Here is a 17,466-nt window from a genome sequence, read left to right as displayed (position 1 = left end):
ATCTGTGTGTATGCGATGAGCCGTCGCAGAAGTCTGTCCCAGAAGAGGAGAGTGGACGTCGAAGGAGTCTTTATGCCTGGATGACAACGCCAGTAATTCCCCAATCTGCTGTGGCGTTAGATTGAAGCTGATGGTATTAGTGAGATCAGAAGGAGGGACCCTATCCATACCTGTGGGTGGTTGTGAAACAGCAGTTTTTGAGGTAAGCACAAAGACAGGCTGAGTGTCCAAGATGCACATGAGAACGGCGCCTTTAGAAAGCAGGACTGGCTCATTGGTTGTGTTGAGCACAGCCAAAGTGGCCATGCCGTTGGTGAAGCGAACAAGGCTGGGTGCCAGAGCAATCCCTTTGGATAAGCAATGGGCTGACAGTACAACTGAAACGCCACCATCGGTGATGTCAGAGTTAACTGCAAGGAGTTGTTCGCGACCAGGGGCCACCACACAATCGTCAGCAGTTCTTAAGCGAAGGCGCGGTTCGTGCACAACGTCGGAATCATCGGTCTCTGTCAAGTTAACGAGGCGTTCACGGCGCGAGATGAAAGCCGACGCCGAAGAGAGAAAGTCCCACCTTAGTATAAGCATGCGAGCACAGGAAGTTAGCACTGCGAACAAGATATGGTGGCGTATCCTGTCGATTGAAACTCTTAACGATGCATTGCGCCGATGGCCGAATCACATTATTTGCACCACGAAGAAGAGCTCCACTGTAAGGTGTAGTAACTTTGCGTAGACGAGCGCACAAGCCAGCGTGAATAATAGAAATAGCTGCTCCCGTATCAAGCAATTCTAGGACTGGTACACCTACACACACGAATAAAATATTGGCCGGGCACGCTGGGGGAATTGTAATTTGTGCGAGCCATGCAGCTTTCCCTCCAAAAACGGCACCATCTAGTTTTCCGATCGGTAGTCAGGAGTGCGGGTGGCCGGTTGCAGGGGTGATGTGGAGCGTCGGAGAGGGGAGGGCGATCGGCGGCGCCCTGGATGGTAGTTGCGAGACGCCTCTGTAGGTGGAGAAGGTGAGCGTGGGGAGAGCCGACGCTGGTAAGGTCTCGGAGGAATCAACGGTTCTCTCTCATAAATATCGTAGCCACGGCGTTCGTCCTGTTGTGGTCTTCGGTAAAAACGCGATATGTGACCGCGAATACCACAATAACAAATGTGGCGGGGCGTAGGCCGGATAGTGTGTAATCTTGCGGCAGGCGGACGGGGTGGTAGGGTCGCCAGATGCTTGGGGGCAGTAGCAGGAGCAGGAGGCGCTGTCCGAACGAACGCTGGTTGCATAGCCGCAACCTGTGCCTACGAGGTGGATGGTGAAGGAGGGCCACAGCTCGCAGCGCAGGTCATGGAGGACACCTCCTCTTTGATGATGTCGCGCAGGCCAGGAACCGAAGGCTGAGGTTGGAGAACGGGACGACTGAGCAGGCCACACGCTTAGAGCTCTTCGCGTATGAGAGTCCGAATCAGCATACGCAGATCGGTGTCCGATGAAGGAGGCGCGTCACCGACGACAGGTTGTAAACGGATGGCCTGCAGTGCGTCCAGGCGTTGGCAAGTCGCAGTCACATCATTAACGGTATTTGAATTTTTGATTGCCAGTGCGTTGAACGCGACGTGGGCAATGCCCTTTAGGATATTACGAACACGATCATATTCCGTCATGGTTGCGTCAACACGGCGACAAAGGGCGAGGACGTCCTCCTTATAAGAGGTGTATGTTTCCCCGGGAAGTTGCGTGCGTCCATCAAGCTTTTTCTTGGCGACCTCAGAGCGGACGCTGGGAGCACCAAGAATCTGCCGAAGCTGGTCTTTGAATGCCGCCCAGTCAGGCAAGGTGCTCTCGTGGTTGAGAAACCAAATCCTGGCAACGTCAGTGAGGTACAATGCGACGTTGTGAAGCTTGTGTACGTCATGTCACCGGTTAGACTCACTCATGCGGTCATAATTGTCCAGCCAGTCATCAACGTCGTCACTACGAAGGCCAGCGAACATGGTGGGATCGCGCTGCCGCGTGCTCACGGTCCGCTGAAGACGATGACGATGGCCATGGTGATGAACACATGCGGATGAAGAAAATGGGGGGTAATATAATGGTCACTATATATATATGTATATATATATATATATATATATATATATATATATATATATATATATATATATATATATATATATATATATATATATATATATTGTTACGGTTAATGTTAAACCGGCTTTATTCAAGGGACGAGATGGATGGTAAAGTCAAGATGGCGTCCTGAGGCTGCACCAGCTCACTTCTTCTTCCTCTTCTCCTCGCCCGGCTCATGCCGTAGCAATCCTCGGTTGCCAGGCGAAGCCCGCTGGGCAAGTCCAAATCACTCGGAAAGCGTAGGGTGAAACCGCTTAAGACGGGCAACATGTACTAACTGGGTCCGGCTAGACCGACGACCAGTCGACGTCAAGCGTGCCACTACGTACGGCAAGTCACTCAAGCGATCTACAATGACGAATGGGCCCGTGTACTGGGGTAAAAGCTTTTCGCATAAGCCACGTATACGTTGCGGAGTCCACAACCACACAAAGTCTCCTTTGGCGTACGTGACAGACTGGTGTCGGCTGTCATAGCGCTCTTTCGATCGGTCTTGCGATGCCACAGTACGATGACGAGCGATACGCCGGGCTTCTTCGGCAAGACAAAGCGTCTTGGCAACAGAGTACTCGCTGTGAAAGTCAAACGGTAGTATAGTGTCAATGCAGCTTAGCGGTGAACGTGCGTAAAGGAGATAAAAAGGACTGTAATCGGTCGTCTCATGCTTTGCGGTATTATACGCATAGGTGATCAAGGGGAGTACGTCATCCCAGTCCTTGTGATCGGAAGATACGTACATGGCCAGCATGTTAGAGTTCTGTTCGTATGTTCTACAAGCCCATTTGTCTGAGGGTGATAAGGCGTTGAATGACGGAACTGCGAACTGCAGAGACGAAGCAGTTCTTCTACGGCGTCCGCAACGAACTGACGACCGCGATCGCTAATGATCACACGCGGGGGACCATGTCGAAGAATAATGAATCGAAGCAAAAACGTTGCAACGGACGCAGCTGTTGAAGATGGCACGGCCGCCGTTTCCGCGTAACGGGTCAGATGGTCGACACATACGATCACCCATCGGTTGTCGTTAGATGATCGGGGAAATGGGCCCAGAAGATCGATACCCACTTGTTCAAATGGCAGGTGAGGCGGCGGCAGAGGTTGGAGAAGACCTGGCGGGGCGGTCGTAGGGCGCTTGTAGCGTTGACATTGTTCGCAACTGGCGACGTAGTGCTTGACCGTGTCCCGCATTCTGGGCCAGTAAAAACGCTCCTGGGTCCGGTTCAAAGTTCTTATGAATCCTAGATGGCCAGAGGTCACATCGTTGTGCATGGCTCTCAGTATGTCCGTTCGCAGACTCTGCGGCACCACCAGAAGGAAGCGTGCGCCTTTAACCGAATAATTGGTCTTGTAAAGCAGACCGTCACGGACACAAAATCGACCGGTGGCTCCAGGACGCGATGCGGCTAAAAATATAGGTTCCAAACCAATATCATTTTCCTGCTCTGCTTTGAAAGTCATCGAGTCTGGGAATGTAGAAGAAATGGGAGCAAAACAGTCATCAAAATTGTCTTCGTCACACTCCGTCGTCGTCAGAGGAAGGCGGGAGAGACAGTCCGCATCTGCGTGGCAACGCCCGGACTTGTAGGAAATAACGAAGTCGTACTCCTGCAGTCGAAGAGCCCAACGTGCCAGTCGTCCACTCGGGTCACGGAGATTCACCAACCAGCACAACGCGTGGTGGTCAGTAATGATAGTGAACGGGCGTCCGTAGATATAAGGTCGAAATTTGTGGACAGCGAAAACAGCTGCCAAACATTCTTGCTCGGTCACAGTGTAATTGCGTTCCGCCTTAGTCAAAGAGCGACTAGCATAAGCCACAACGTGTTCAGCTCCTTGATGACGTTGCACAAGTACGGCACCGATGCCGATGCCACTGGCATCAGCGTGCACTTCCGTAGGTGCGGATGCATCGAAGTGACGCAATATGGGCCCTGATGTTAGTAGAAATTTTAGCTGACGGAACGCGTCGTCGCAAGCCGATGTCCAGTTGAAAGGGACGGCTTTTTGGAGAAGACATGTTAGGGGGTACACCACGTCGGCGAATCTTGGGACGAAGCGCCGAAAATACGAGCACAGGCCCAAGAAACTCCTCAACTCCCGCACTGACTTCGGTGCTTCGAAGGAGCTGACTGCCTCAATCTTCCGTGGATCTGGCCTCACACCGTTTTTGTCGACCAGATGCCCAAGTACTAACGTCTCAGTTTCTCCAAAATGACATTTCTTGGAATTTAGGATCAAGCCGGCTTGTTTGACACAATCCAGAACAAGATTGAGACGGCTGTTATGTTCACTCAATGTGCTGCCAAAAATCACCACATCATCGAGGTAGCACAAACAAATTTCCCATTTAAGTCCTCGGAGGATAGTATCCATGAATCGTTCGAATGTTGCTGGCGCGTTACAAAGGCCGAACGGCATAACGTTAAATTCATAAAGACCATCTGGTGTCACGAAGGCCGTTTTCTCCTTATCGTCTGGGTGCATGGGTATCTGCCAATACCCTGATCACAAATCCAGTGATGAATAGTAGGCAGCGGAATGTAGACAGTCGATGACATCATCAATTCTAGGAAGCGGATACACATCCTTTTTGGTGACCGCATTCGGTTTCCTGTAATCAACGCAAAACCGCCACGATCCATCCTTCTTCTTTACTAAGATTACTGGTGCTGCCCACGGACTCGAAGACTCTTGGACAACACTTTTCCGCAGCATGTCTTTCACCTGTTCAGCAATAACTGTCCTCTCTGCTGAAGAAACGCGGTAAGGCTTTTGCCGAATGGGGTGCGCAGATCCGGTGTCAATTCTGTGGCGAGCACGAGAACGCGGGAGTGAAGCCTGCTTGTCGCCTTGTGTGAAATCGAACACAGAAAGATGTGCCCACAAAACTTGTGCGAGAGCGCGGCGCTCATGTGAGGGCAGTGCCTTGTTGATCATTCGTAGGATCTGCTCTTCTGAAATGCTTCTTTGGGGATCGCTAGTATGAGACTGCTCCTCCTCGCTTAGAACTGTAATGGAGCTGTAAGTAATCTCGTCAAATTCAGCAAGCTTCATATCACGCGGGAGAACGGCAGGGACGCAAGAACAATTGAAAGCCCACAAATTGGAGGCGCCATTCACTACTCTCACAACAGAGCGTGGTACAAGTACATCTTTCTTTGCGCAGCTCGACGTAAGTGGCTGGACTTGCGCGTCAAACGATGAAAGGTCGGCAGCAGCGAAATTGACAGGGATACGTGACAGCGACCAAGGCGGTGGCAGCAAATCGTTCGAAACAACACAATAGTTTTTCACTGGTAAGGATGTGTCGGCAAGGGTGGCGAGAAGCGCGCTATTCAAAGTAATTTCGCATGTGCCACAGTTAACGGATGCACCACAATCCTGAAGAAAGTCAATCCCGAGAATCACATCGTGAGTGCATCGCGGTAGTACGAGAAATTCTGTTTTAAGGTCTTCTCATCCGAATAAAACACTTGCAACACAAATACCAAGGGGAACTAGGCACTCTCCGCTGACACCACGAAACGTCACACCATCATTCCACGGGAACATTACTTTCCTACCCAGCCTCTCTTTGAAAGTCACACTCATGACGGAAACGGTAGCACCAGTGTCCACTAATGCTGTTGCAGGTATACTATCAATTAACACACGCACTTTGTTCTTCACCATCATAATAGGCAGAGGAGTATTTCGCAGATACACAGGCTGTCCGGCGACCTTACCTCCATCGGCCGCGCCGGCTAGTTTCCCGACGGCGGTGGAGACGTAGCACGTCGCCGTGGTGACGGTGAACGGCGTTGGCGACTGGTTGGGGGCGTCAGGCTGCGGTCAGAAGCTGGCGAGTCACTCCTTCTACTATACTGACGCAAGGTATTCCGAGGTGGCGCGCCTGTGGTGTTTGCAGGGTCTATCGGCCAATGGTCGTCATAACTATCACGTCCAAAATTAGGCCAAGTTGGTGGTGGGCCATATGTTGTTGTCTGTCGGCGCCGGCGACAAAAACTAGCAATGTGTCCTGAGGCGCCACAGCTGTAACATACAGGAGATGCGCGACCGACGTTGTATGCCTCGGAGTCAACCCTAGGACGCTGCGAATAATAAACGCGATCTTCCAAATTCCGATTCGTGGTGGTAGCTCGACGAGTTCGTTGATCGTGCGTCATGTCGTCGGGAAGGGTACGTTGGTGCTGTCGCAGCTGATCAACTCGACAGTCTGCAAAGCCTGGCATGGCAGACAATGCTGACACAGCAGATGCATGTTCTTGAGGTTGGTTGGAAGCGCAACCAAGCTGTTCGACATCCGCCCCTTTGGTGTGTCGTTCAAGTTCTTCACGGACAATTTGCCTTATAGTTGCCGCAAGGTCAAATTGAAAGCTGTAGTTGTCGTTTTCGTCAACGCTTGCCACTGTTGTGACATTTGCTAGCCTGCCAAACTTTGGCGTGATACGGCGCAGCTTCAAGGCCTCAAATGTGCGGCAATGCTTGATGAGGTCGGCGACCGAGGCGAGACTCTCCTTTCCGATTAAATAATTGTAAGCATCCTCGGCTATGCCTTTGAGAAGGTGTCCAACCTTGTCCTCTTCGGACATTCGAGGAGTGACAGTCTTGCAAAGCTTCAGGATCGCCTCTATGTACGTAGTACAGGTCTCACCTGGGACTTGAGCGCGCTGAAGCAATGTCTGCTCCGCCCGCTTCCGTTTCGTGGTGGAATCGCCAAAGCACTCTGTGAGGTGAGTAACGAAGCTGTCCCACGTTGTGAACGGATCTTCATGGTTCTCGAACCACACAAGCGCCGTGTCTGTGAGGAACAGAACCACGTTGTCGAGCTGAGTCGTGTAGTTGCAGCCGTTGTACTTGCTCACACGCTTGTAGTGGGTGAGCCATTCCTCCACGTCCTCACCGAATTTTCCAGAGAAAGGGCGGGGCTCCATCTGATGCATCCAGGCGCCGGTTGTACGCACTGGAGCAGCCAGAGAAGGCTGTTCGTCGCTGCTGTGGGACATCGGGATCTCAAGTGGTGTTGGAGGCAGTCGAGCGAGGCGTCGGCTCCGGCGTGGCACTTGCTGCAGCAGCTCCGTCGTCTTGGTCGAAGTACCCCGCACCTCCACCACGAAACTGTTACGGTTGATTTTAAACCGGCTTTATTCAAGGGACGAGATGGATGGTAAAGTCAAGATGGCATCCTGAGGCTGCACCAGCTCACTTCTTCTTCCTCTTCTCCTCGCCCGGCTCATGCCGTAGCAATATATATATATATATATATATATATATATATATATATATATATATATATATATATATATATATATATATATATATATATATATATATATATATATATATATATACAGTGAAAGCTCGTTAATTCGAACTTCAATAATTCGAATTTATGGATAATTCGAACTGTACGATTTGGTCCGGCCAAGCTCCACAGAAGTCTATGTATAAAAAAGTCCGTTAATTCGAACTCGAGAAGGTTCTCTCGCGGATAATTCGAACTACGCTCGCCTGGCACACGGCCAGAGAAACGCGCCTACTGCCTACACACAAGGCTGTATTGCCTCCGAAACGGAGAGAACGGCGAGAGAAGGCAAAATTGCAAAAAAATCTAACCGACGCGGGGTCAGCCAGAAGGCAGCGGCGGCTGCCGCCTCTCCGTTCTATGTAACCTCCGAGACTTCTTGCCCGTTGCGAATCTCGGAGGCTTTGCAAATCTTGTACAGCTGCTAATGTTGTGCGGAGATGGCACGGCAAGCTCCAAAACACAGCGAATCAAGTACGTCGCAGCTGCGCTTGCAATCAAGAACCAACGAATCAGGGCCTTCACCACCTTCACATGTTCAGCGTCTTTGTCTCGGCAGTCTTCATCGGTTGTGCACCTCTGTTTTCAGCTTAGGAGGTATCGGCCGTCGCGATTCATTGTGATGGTGTTAAGCCTCGGCTAACGTTCGTTTCGGTGGACATCGGTGGTGTGGCACAGTTGGACCCAGTGCTTCGACTTGAAGATGGCGTATGCCCGCGGCACACGCCATCACTTTCTGACACGCCAAATTTCTGACATGCCCTACTGCTTCCAAATCGCAGTGTACTGTTGCCCTCCTTCACTTTCGTTAGTTCGAACTTTCGTTAATTCGAACTGAAGCGGCTTCCCCTTGCGGTTCGAATTAACGAGCTTTTACTGTATATATATATATATATATATATATATATATATATATATATATATATATATATATATATATATATATATATATATATATATGGCACAAAGTCCGCCGCCGAATTCAGCGCTAGGCTCCAGATGACCGCACCTGTTGTAGATGACGCCGTCTTTAGCACGCGCATCACCATGTGTGCCAACGTCGCCTGCTTGCTTCGTGGCTTCTAGCTGTGATTTATTGTGATGAGTTTCGCGTTCGAATCGGGAAGCGCTATGGCGCTCCACTAGCCCTAATATAGCACACATTTTTTTAATATGATAGTGTTGATGATGATGAATATTTTCGACATAAAAAATTACTCGAAAAGGAAAACATTATTGCACTCTAAATAAAAATACACATTTTTCTAACAAACCAAATATTACTGATCGTGCTCAGGTTGTCGTTTCTAAACCGTCCTCGTTAGAGTATTGTCATCCAATCGTCGTCGTACCACCTTCGTTGGTCCATCGACCTTTTTTACCCGCCGTGGTTGCTCAGTGGCTGTGGTGTTGGCCTGCAGAACACGAGGTCGCGGGATCAAATCTCAGCCACGGCGGCCGCATTTCGATGGGGGGCGAAATTGCGAAAACACCCGTGTACTTAGATTTAGGTGCACGTTAATGAACCCAAGTTGGTCAAAATTTTGCGGAGTCCTCCACAACGGCGTGACTCATAAATCAGAAAGTGGTTTTGGCACGTAAAAGCCCATTATTTAATTTTTAATCGACCTCATTCCTTCCTCAACATTTTTTCGTAATAATGCTGTCACCATTCAATCGTGATTACGCCACCATTGTCATGCCATCGTTGCCATTGAATCGTTGTCACACAGAAGCTATCATGCGTGCATTGTCATACCATCGGCTTCATGGTGGTGGCCGTCATACCACCTGGTTGCCCTAATCGTCACGTTATCGTCATCGTGCAGTCGTGATCGTATCGCACTGAAGTCGCCGTCACAACACCATCTCCATCATAAATTACTAATCGATATCTAAGTGTCTTCATGCCGTAGTCATCATACGCCTTCGTCGATCACTCGATCAATATAATTTTTGTTAAGACACTGTCACTACGTCATGAATGTTGTCGCCATGCATCCATACTCATGGGTGACCTTGGCAAGCGAGCGCCGTTTAGTAAATTGGAACGTCACCAGAGTACGCGGCATTTTGGCGAAGTAATGAAGGTATCGGATTTGCTACTGCATGTGGATAAAAAACGTCACTTCAGGAATGCGGTCTGTCGCTACATTGCTCGTCTGCTATTCCATTATCGTTAGCAGCCATCACGGGATGAGTTCTGGCGTAATTTCTTTTTTAACGTCATCACTGCGTCTCCGCGAGAAGCCTGAAAAATGTGTTAACATTATTACCCTACGAGGGGGCGCTCGCGCGGCTTAGACTCTCTATGTCCAGAGAAGTAGGGTATGGTTGAACTTTGACGCCACCGACTTAAGTGATGTTCCCTGGATGGGAGCTGGCGACCTCGGGCTCAGAAGTCGATGCTGATGCAGATGTGATATACTGGCACGTATCAACTCTGGGGGACAGGCCAATAATCGGGTAGGTCATAGTGAAGTGTAAAATAAATAAAAATTTGATAATAACTAGGTAAGCTATAATCGAAATATAGCGATTGTAGAGCCTGCACGATTTTATGAAACTGAAAATTTAAGCAATAGCGATTTAAGTTAAATTTCGGTGAAAGAAAAGTAGGCCAAAAAGTATTTGTGTTCAGAGTTTAAATCTCGTCGATGCTAAAAGAAGATTTTGGGTGGCTGCGCTAGCCTTCCCGTCGGTATGCCCAAACGTAGAGGCACAGAAAGAAAGCTTATTTTGAGCAGTTAAATCTAATCCAAGAAGGGGAAGTGGTGCTTCAAGGGTTGGTTTCCTTAAGCGAACAAATCGTCGACAGTAAATAATAATTGTTCTATGGATTTGTCTTTTACTACACACATGACAATTCGGTTAGGGTTCCAGACCAGACCTGTATAAGTAAAGATGAAAAAATCGCGAAGCCTAGATTGGCGAAGAGTGCTTTTTCAGGGGTTCAATAAGTGTTTAAAAGCCGATGAATTTGTTATAGATGAACAATGGTTATGTATCCTATTGTTCGGCTCAATTTACGGAGAGCCGGTACTACTGCTAAACATTCTGCAAGAAATATTGGTACAAAGTCCGGAAGGCGCACGGAAAAAATCAATCAAGAATAGGGCTTAATATACCAATGCCACATTTTCCTTGGTTCTGCGTGGTATCAGTCGCACAGCGACGACGACGACGAAGCGGAAATTTGGGGCGATGCAGGGCGTGCCAATTTGAGCGTGGCAGGTGCGCGTGGCAGCATTCGGAAGAACGCGGCCAGAGTGGCAACGAGCGAGAAGATTGGGTCCCGGGCGCGGTGGCAGCCGGGCTTCCTGGCCCACGCTCGCATCGAGCTCCCACCTGGGCCGAGGCTCATGAGGTCCTTCCTTCGTCTAGGGACTGGCAAACGTGAACAAGGGTCTGCACAGCGTCTCCAGCACTGTGGCCAAGCTCCGGCATCGAGCTCGAGACTGCACCGGCGTCGGTCGACGCTGCCTGGACTCAGTGTCGTCGACGATTTGCATCTACTGCGCAAGACCCACACAGACCCTCGTCCTTCTGGTCGTATGATCAGGTAAAGTCTTTCCAATGGCAGTTATATAGGTTTCCCAGGGCGTTCTCGTAAAGGGCTGGGTTATTCTAGTGTCCGTTCTGATTCGCGTTTGGTTGCCTTCGCGCGAATCTGTGTTCTTAATGTAATGAATTGTTCACGGAATGCACTCGCTTTTATTGCGGGTGGGCGGAGTTGTCTTGCGGTTTACATACGCCATTCTCAGATAGCGCAGCCTATTTGTTTTCGTTGACTGATTAATCTATTATAGCCGTCTAAAGTAGGGTGCCGAATTGTGCATGTGAGCTGCCGCCATTGGATAAGTGCCACGTGGCTTTAGTTTCCTTTCAGTCTTATTGTATGTTGTCATTATAAATGTTAGCTTTCTTATTGTACATGTAAAAAATGACTGTGGCTTAGCTAAGGTTAAGCCCAGGATGCGAAGCATACTAGCCTTTATTTTAGTTGTTGAACCACTGTTTAGCCTGGTGAACTGCTGTTCCTTGGCTATATTTGGTTCGGCTAGACGAAGAAACAACTGATGCAGGCGAGCGCACGAGCTGAGACCCGGCTATGTAGCTACGCGGCCGCAAGCGAGCGCACGAGTTGAGCCTCCGCTTTTGCAGCTGTTATGACGTCATATGGTGGCTACGCGGCCGCGCGCCGCGCAGCAAGGAAGAGCGTGGTTGTGCGGCTAGTATGCTTCGCATAAAACCACAGCATGGAGCCCCGGCCCAATCGTTGGCTGCGTAACATTTATATTATTCATAGAACCGTTCTCTACAAATCATTATTGCTTCGCATTATCGAGAATCAACTGTAAAAAAGATTTGCGGTTTGTATGAATGGCTCGTCGTGAGATGTAACTAAAACATCGTTTCTCAGCTTTAGTGGATCTAGCAAATACTCTTCATGAAATTTCTTTTATTAGGACTACATTACGCATTCGTAAGCTCGTACCCTTCGATTTTACTGTTTTAACTCCTGTAGAAAGTATTCAGGTCCGAAAATTTAGCATTGAAAAATTTCTGGAAATTAGCTTTCTGCGGGATGCGCAGGCGATTTTGTTACAACCAGTTCAGATGTTGCACGCCTACCACGCTGTTTATGTAAGTGTTCTGTGTTTCACATGGTAGGGGTTAGTTGAGGCCCCTTTATTGCCCGGCGTAGCGTTGACACCCGCTCGGCAGGACGACGCCATACCAGCGAAAGCGCGGCGCTTCGTAGTGCGACGCGAGGCGCGGACGACGCGTGCGGCGTCCGTTGGCGTTCCCCGGCTGCAGCCGGCGCGACACGCGGCGTGCTACATTCCCCGCCGGCCTCGTCACCCACAATCCACCGCGCCCCCGTCTCGCTGATGGTGCTGGCGCAGATTGCAGCGAGCGCGCGCTGTTTCCTCTCACCCTGAGACTCCTAGTTTTGTGTGAAATGCGCATGCGCCTATCCTCCTATTCATATGCATGGCTGTCAACGCTGCGCAGGCTAGAGACTTAATGCAGTGGCTTCGTTGGCACTTGGATGCAGTGTTGCCAGGTTTGGCTATATATAGCCAAATTGGGCTACAGAAAAAAAATTTTTGGCGTCGGCTTGGGCGAGTAGGCTACGTGGCTATATTTGGGCTACTGAAAATCTGCGGCTTGGCTTTGTTTGGGCTATGAGTGGCGCCTTAATCTACGCTCGAGAGGTGACTATCATACAATAAAACAAATCTCCAAGGCTATATTTTAGCTGGCTGGGCCGGCTACGCGTCTTTGTGTGTGCGCGCGAAATGCCCCCCTTCCCTCCCCCTCAGTGTATCGTTCTCTGAGCCGATGATTCTATCCTTGACGCGCTAAAATTTACACCGCGCTTCACCGTGCTAACATTTTCGCCACCAATGCCGTTTCATCTTGGCCTTATCCCGACACCCAATCACCGGGCATTGGGATGAGCCTGGGAGTGGAGTGGGGTCGTGGCGCCGGCATCAAAGAAGGGAAGCACCGGTAGATTGTCATCTACCGGTGCTTCCCTTCTTTGATGCCGGCGCCACGACCCCACTCCACTCCCAGGCTCATCCCAATGCCCGGTGATTGGGTGTCGGGATAAGGCCAAGATGAAACGGCATTGGTGGCTCCAGTGTGTCCATGGCGAAGGAAGGAAGGAAGGAAGAGAGGGAAAAGGGGGGGAAGGAAAGGCAGGGAGGTTAACTAGTTCAGCTTAACCGGTTTGCTACCCTACACATGGGAGAGGGATGGGGATGATGAAAGATGGGGAAGGGAGAGAGAGAGCACATAGCACAGCACACACACATCGTCCGTTAGAGTCCATCAGTGTGGTGCGGTACGTGATATCACTGTCACAGCCGCTTGTCCAATCCCGTCTCTTTCAAAAACCGAAGTAGCCCCTTCGTCGCCTTCCTCTGCAATGTCTTCTGTCGGCAGCATGTAAAAATCGCGTCGAGGGACATTGGTCTAGTGTCAAGGGTGCGCTCGAACAGACGCCAGGGACTGTCACTGAACATTATATTCAGGACAGTCGCACAGAATGTGTTCCAGCGTCTCCTCGCAAAGACAGGCATTGCATAGAGCGTTGTCGGCCATACCAATCCGAAATGAGTAAGATTTCGTGAAAGCCACCCCTAGCCATAAGCGATAAAGCATGGTCGCCTGTCTTCGGCGGAATCCAATTGGCATATAGAGATGCATCAAAGAGGGCAGGTGGTATTGACGGTTGCTCCGGTTGGTCTGGCTGTTTGGTGTGCACCGTAGAGAGGGCGTGATCTCCTGTGCAAGCACTCGAAATCGGCTAGATGCGTCGGATCGTGAAAGCGGTGTGGCCTCTTCTTGTGCGTCTTCAAGAGCGGCCCGAGCGGCATTATCGGCGTCTTCGTTTCCAGTGATGCCGCAGGGACTTGACAGCCACTGAAGCGTCACGTGGTGTCCTTTCTCCTGTGATGCATGGAGTAGGTATCTAATATCGAATACGAGCTGGCGTCTCGTTGAAGTATCGCGCTGGGCACAGCATTCGACCTAGTCCGCGTATCTCACGGTAAGCTTTTTACTGCTATTTTCCTTTGCGTGCGAAATGAACTTTAACGCGATGGCGTTAAGGGCCCCGTGTCGCAAAAAATCCGGCGTCGGCGCCATTGTCCGTGTGAGAAAAATGATCCCGAACGACGTAGGCCTTTGGCTAGCATATGCATTACTGGAATAATTGATTTTCTCAAAGTAAAACGCGTCAGAATATTCGTAAAGCACGACCTACACTCAACCTACAGAGATAGCAGCGTCGAATTGTAATTTGGATATACGAGAAAACATACTTTTGTTACGCGGAACCTCGAACAAAACCCCTTTTCCATCTGCCGCTCGACGTCTTAGTAGGAGGGCGATCATTTGGGCTAGTTGGTTTTCCATGGGAATGTGCCGTGCAGTGCGAAGCGGGAGAGGGGACACAGGAAAAAACGAGGATAAGCGGTTACTGCCAAGTAAGAGCGGCGCGCCCCCCTTGGTTCCATTCAACACCATCCAGATGGCACTCGCCTCCGTGGCAGCGGCGGTGCCTGCCGTGCGAATGGAATAAAAAAAAAGAACTAGAAAACTCGCCTTCGTGCATATTGTTCTTCTCCAGCGTTTGCAGGTAAACATTATGGTTGCATAGGCTGCAGTTGCCGGGAAGCGTGAGAAGCAGTCGGGGATCTTTGTGTGCTATCACGTTCCACTCTTATATGTGAATATTAAAGAGCTGAAAGCCAATTTTCATGGTACCTATTTTTTAATGCAATGGAAAGTTCACCGGTCAGAGTGTGTCATCAAGTAGTGGTAATGCGGAAAACGCCGTGGAACATTTTTATCAGAATGTTTTTATCTGCAGTGAGGAGGTAGTCTTTCACTGTCAGTTTGCTGAAAGCGGTGATAGGTGAGTGCGATAGTGATTCTACGCCGGCATTAGTGGGAGGCAGACGACAAGTGCGGCCGTAATTGTGACAAAGTATTTCGTCTAGCAATTCGACATTCCTGCGATTCATGTTTTCCGAAGTGTTAAGTACTTCTGCGGTAATAGCTACATGTTTTCATTGTTTCCTGTCCAACTGCTTTGTTATTTAAACAGGCAAAGCGAAACCAATCGGATTGAAAACGAAACGACGATTTTACACGTGATACGCAGTTCAGCGTGTTGCCATAGCCATGCGTGTGCTTTTGATTTCCATAGCATAGAATAAAGCGCACGTCTCTAATATTATAGCAACTGCAATTTTAAGAAACAATTATCTTGTTATTGATAACAGCCGACTTAGTTACAGTAATCTCATAGAATACATCCGAACTACCATGACTTAATTGCCAGGCCTTGCCACTTACTGCCCTTTGAGATTTTCTTTGCCAACTTAAAATTATAATCCCTACTTCAATCCCGAACAATGTGCCTATTTCTATCATCATAAATCATGATCAGTTCATTTCCACCAACATCTCACAACACTTTCTGGCCAGTTGTCCTCAAGCATGCTCCTAGTTTTTTTGTTCGTGCTTACATTTTAGATTCATTTCGATAGGTACTCCCTCAGGAGCGATTCGCTGGAACTTGAGTTTCCGGGGCCAACAAAAAAGTTTTCTGTGTGCAAGTATCTGCTCAGTGGCTATGGGGTTGGGCTGCTGAGCACGAGGTCGCGGGATCGAATCCCGGCCACGGCGGCCGCATTTCAGTGGGGGCGAAATGCGAAAAACCAGTGTACTTGGATTTAGGTGCACGTTAAAGAACCCCAGGTGGTCGAAATTTCCGGAGTCCTCCACTACGGCGTTCCTCATAATCAAAAAGTGGTTTTGGCGCGTAAAACCGCATAATATAATTTTTTTGTGCAAGAATCATGTAGCTGTTGCAAGTTGAGAGCGTCGACCGTCGCGGCATCACGGACATTTTTTTACGACGGGTTGTGCAAAAAGAGATTACCGTGGTATGATGGAAAAATTTATATACAGTTAAAACTGAAAAGAACAATGGCTATATTTGGCTACAAATTTGTTTAGCTCTTTTTTGTGTTTGGCTACATTTGGGCTAAAGTTTTTTAACTTTGGGCTACGCCGGGTTGTCCGACCTGGCAACACTGCTTGGATATATTTCCACATGTTTTGACCGAAATTGTGCGCAACTGCCCTTTACGTAGGCTCAGTATTGAATTAAACAAGCTTTAATTATTAGAAACTATTTAAACACACTGTTGTATGGGGCTGCTAAAGCCTTGTTGTTTTAGATAATTATTTTTGTTGTTCTTTTCGGCTCTTTATTTGCAACTCGTCGGGACGAGCCTCACGTGCGCGCTCGCGCGAGCGAACGCTGTTGACGTGCAGCGAAGCATTGACGGAACACGCGGAGTGATACCTTTTCTTGACCGAACGTCTTGCGTAGCTTCCACAGTGTTCACAGCTTATCTATGGAATGGAGTACAGGCGGCATGGCGCGGCGCACCCGGTGGACTATAGGGGGTCAGTTTTCTCGCCACCGTGACGCGACAAATCTGGAGTCACCAACCTCCGCCGACGCTGGTTCACGCGCACGCTGCGTCGCACTATACGGTGGCCTCTACGCAGAGCCAAGTTTTACACAGCCATAATACCAGACGCTTGGTAGTGCATTTGTTATTGTGATAGCAATTATGTCGACACAACTAGCCCATTTCTGTCGTCCACCTCGGCTTCGCCGTCACGACCGTTGTCGTCGTGATCCGTATGAAGTCCTAGCATGGTCCTAGTGGCTAACATATCTCGGCCGCGCGCCGTATGGTGCGGGCGAGAGCGAAAGCGTACGAGAGTGAGCCGATCACGGTAGCATACGGTAGCTTGGTCTCGTGGTCGCAAACGACGAAGGCAGCGAGGGCGCCCGCCGTCAAGGCATGGAGGCTAGCGGAGGGGGGGGGGGGGAGGCTGCTATATACTACGGCGGGCGCTGCGTAGGCGCGCCTGCTAACTGCCGCTCGGGGTCCTGTCTTGAAAGAGATCTGCGGTGGATACAGACTGTAGGCGTACCGTAGAGCTCCGTGTGCGCTGTTTTCTGCGCTTAGTTCGCATTGAAGCGACAGGCAGCACGAAGGGCAAATCGCTCGCTACTGCTGCCACTCTTGTGTTTTGACAGCGATGGGCCGCGGTCGACCAGTGAGATTAGTTCATGTTTGTCTGTGTGGGCGTGGCACCTCTACCCTTACATAGTGTTTTATAATATATGTATATCGGTGTGCCTATGCGCCTACACTGTCCGTATCGCACATAGTATTCAAGACAGGGCTCGCTCTTTCCCCCCATACGCAGGAGCCGCCGGAGTAGAACGCCCCCTTAATTGTAAACATTCGCTTACTAGCTAAATTAACTAGCATTGTGTTAGTACGCACAGGCAAACATAAACACTTCCCACTCGATGATCGCGGATATTCGCTGTCAAAACGCTGGTGTTAGGAATCGCGGCGGCAGTATCGAGCTAAGTGAAGCTTCAACGCATCTGAGGGGTGAGAAC

The 17,466-nt window shown here is 49.6% G+C and overlaps 1 protein-coding gene across 16 annotated transcripts in view; it reads left to right on the top strand.

Annotated features, from left to right (window-relative positions):
• Positions 1-17,466, top strand: part of LOC139061333 (uncharacterized) — a 284,688-nt gene that overhangs the window by 17,849 nt on the left and 249,373 nt on the right. For 14 of the 16 annotated variants that reach the window (XM_070541220.1, XM_070541213.1, XM_070541217.1 and 11 more), the window contains exon 3: positions 10,830-11,007. The gene's annotated coding sequence lies outside the window, so the exon portion shown is untranslated. Of the gene's footprint in view, positions 1-10,655; positions 11,008-17,466 lie in introns of all 16 variants that reach the window. The other 2 variants (XM_070541209.1, XM_070541208.1) reach the window with 1 other exon arrangement.

Source organism: Dermacentor albipictus, chromosome 6, assembly GCF_038994185.2.
Source record: "Dermacentor albipictus isolate Rhodes 1998 colony chromosome 6, USDA_Dalb.pri_finalv2, whole genome shotgun sequence".
Lineage (NCBI taxonomy): Eukaryota > Metazoa > Arthropoda > Arachnida > Ixodida > Ixodidae > Dermacentor > Dermacentor albipictus.
This window is presented reverse-complemented; position numbering and strand designations above follow the sequence as displayed.